We start from the raw sequence: 3,351 nt of genomic DNA, 5'->3' as shown, positions 1-3,351 counted from the left end.
CACTTTGGCTTTCACATGCCCTTCATTCTGCTGTGGTGGCTTCAAACCCAGCCTGGTATTTTAGGCCTTACAAATCCATCCGTCCATCCTAACCATTTATCCAAAGTCGGCTCGTAGACGTAGCAGCTCCAGCCAAGAACCCCCAGCTTCCCTGTCCCAGGTCACACTGACCAGCTCTGACTTGGGGATCCTGAAGTGTTCCTAGGCCAGCATTCAGGTGCGGTCCCTCCACCTGATCCTCAGCCTTCCCCGTGATGTCCTCCCACCTGGATGTAACTGGAAAACATCCCAGGGAGCCACCCAGGTGCCATCCTGACAAGACGCCTGAACCTCCTCACTTGGCTTCTTTTTGACTCAAAGGGGCAGCGGCTCCACCATGAGTCCCTCGTGGATGACTGAGCTTCTCACCTACTGAAGAAACACAGGCTGCCATTTGTACTCAAAATAGCGTTCTTTTGGTCATGAGCCATATTTTATTTCAAACTGCTCCCAATGCTGTGTTTCTCCAGCCCATTTCACACTCCAAGATCAGGACTTCGAGATAATTGAACTCTTTCACCTTGGGTGAGGACTCATTCCCTACTTCAGGTGGACAGTCCACTGTTTCTTGCCTTAGAGATCTTAATATTAAAAATACATTTCCTATGCTTAAATGATTATCACCTGAGATGCTCACAAATCCTAAATATAAGATTAGCCTTGTAAATGAAAAGTTAATAAATTAGGATGTGATGGTGATGTAGTAACTACTGAAAATGCTCTTAATAATTAAGATCAACAAATGTTGCTCGTGTCCATCCATCCATCTTCTTCCACTTCTCCTGTTAAGGGTCACAGGGGGTGGAGCCTATCTCAGCGGCTTTCAAGTGAGAGGCAGGGTTCAACCTGGACAGGTCGCCAGTCCATCACAGGGCCAACATAGAGAGACAGACAACCATTGGCTCTCCCAGCCACGCCTACGGTCAATTTAGAGTCTGGATTAACCTGGTCCCCTCTTGATGTCTTTGGACTGTGGAGGAAGCTGGAGTACCAGAGAGAACCCACGCAGGCACAGGGAGAACATGCATAGTACAGAAGGACCCCGTGGCCCAAGCTGGGGCTTGAACCCACAACCTTCTTGGTGCGAGGCGAAAGTGCTGACCACTGCACCACTGTGGATTGACGTTAATTATTTCATGGCAAGAAACAGTCTTGCTCCTTCAAATCAACTGAACCAACGCTCACCTACATCAAAACTCAACGATCCACTTGGGCTTTTAACACCAAATAACATTTTAGTATGATGAAGTAGCCTTGTCTACTTTTAAGCATTTTTTATTGAATTGTTTGCTATGCTAATAAGCTTCCTAAATGAAAAGTAACTTATATATTTGTGTCCTTTGTATATGTTTCTTAGGATGACTGGTTGAAGCCTACAAAATGAAGTGCTGCTAACCAACATACTTAACATGTGGACATCATTTGTCACAGCAGGTAAGTAAGAAGTGGCATGTGACACATTCTCTTTGGTGATGAATTGTTTACTCTTGGGAGTAGGAGGGAAGCTTTTGTCTGCATAAATAGACCCCAGGTAGCAGATAGGTGGTATCTGGGAGATTGATGTGTTGAACTGTTTGCATTTAAGATTAATAGTGAGAAAACAACATACACACTCTCAAGTCTCTGTGGTGTTCTGTGGGAGCAGCTCTCAGACCTATGTTGAAATATCAACAAGAACAATGAAAGTCTGTTGGACTGTACAGTCATGGCTCATTTGAAACAGGCCAATCAGCCAATCCCAGCGTGTAGTGAGATGGGGGGGGGGGGGGTGAAGAAACCCTCCCTAAATGAGAAAGTCTTTGGAACAGTTGTCTTTGGGCTGAATTGGATTTGAATGTATATTAATGGGGCAGCATGGCGGTGCAGTGGTTAGCACTGTCGCCTCTGTATGCATTTGTCCTCTTAAACTGCAGTGAGATGAACCTCGTAGCCACCCCAGAGGGGTCTTGTCATTTCCTTCCATTACAGTAAGGCTACAATAACCTGAGAAATAATGGTTCAAAAAATTCTGCCAATCAGATAATACTTTTGAACTGACAAGTGTTTCCCTTTTTTATTTTCTCTTCCCCCCCCTTTTTTTTAACCATGATGTTACCTTCTGTACTTTTTTTGATTATTGTTTGGTGGAGGCCGGCACGGTGGTGCTGTGGTGTCTCCTCACACCAAGAAGGTTCTGGGTTCGAGTCCTGGCTGGAGCACGGGGTCTTTCTGTGCGGAGTCTGCATGTTCTCCCTGTGCCTGCGTGGGTTCTCTCCGCCCTAAAGCTGCTGGGATAGGCTCCTGCCCCCCCCATATCATCCATTTAGTATAAAAGTGGGAGTTTTTGTTATTCTTTTTGAGGAAGAGTGTGCGTGATCAATGCCATCAGCAACAATTTACACATTTACAACAAATGAGGAAATTCCTAATGCATGAAATTAGTAGGCATTCACCTATTTGATTCATGAATGTATTATAATTAAAGTTAAATATTTTCTTCATTACATGTCAACAAAACTTGAATGATAGTTATTGTTAAATGTTCCCACCCAAAAATGATGCTTTCTTTTAATTAATTTGTGTATTTGCTCTTAATGTAAAGAGGGAAAACTGCTCACTGGAAAGATTCAAGGACTGAAGTAGGACAAATGTTTGCCTCACAGTAAAGGGCTGAAGTAGCTACATTGTGTCTGTATAACTGAATGTAATAAGGACCCCCCCCCCCCCCCAAAAAGAAACTGAACATTCAGAGTTTGGAGAGACCTCTTGGTATTGTCTCTTTTCTCAGTTGTCTACTGTTGTTGTGTTCTCAGACATCTCGCCCATCTGTCCTGACAGAGGTCATAACCACAGTTTGACCCAACAGCAGGCCTTTGCACAAAAGTTTGTCCACTCACCCAAACATTCTCCTCTCCAAGCACAGCCCTGGAAAAACAAGCACCGGCACACTTGTTTACTCCTCGTGTGTGTGTGTGTGTGTGTGTGTGTGTGTGTGTGTGTCTGTGTGTGTTTGTGTTTTGCATTTGCAGTCTGTCCAGGCAGGGCCCCTCCCCTCTGCCCTCCCTCAAAACCAAGAATGCAGCTGACTGGTGACCAACTGCTCCTGTGCTGTGTACATGTTTTATTATGAGCCCCTGTCTCACCAAAGGTAAATGATAAATTGTTGCAGTTAATCTGACAGCATTTATAACATTTATTCGTCCTTTATAAACAATAATTGCGTAGCCTGGTTTTGAAGGAGCTCACAGTTTCTTCTGGATTTGTGATAGTCCAACATTTAAGTGTTCTTTTCTTTTGCTTTATGATTGTGAAATTTAGTTAAAAGGCCTTTAG

This window comes from Aulostomus chinensis, chromosome 15 (assembly GCF_037954235.1).
Source record: "Aulostomus chinensis isolate RoL2024-O1b breed Wild chromosome 15, RoL_Achi_v1.0, whole genome shotgun sequence".
In the NCBI taxonomy this organism is placed as follows: Eukaryota; Metazoa; Chordata; class Actinopteri; order Syngnathiformes; family Aulostomidae; genus Aulostomus; species Aulostomus chinensis.
This window is presented reverse-complemented; position numbering follows the sequence as displayed.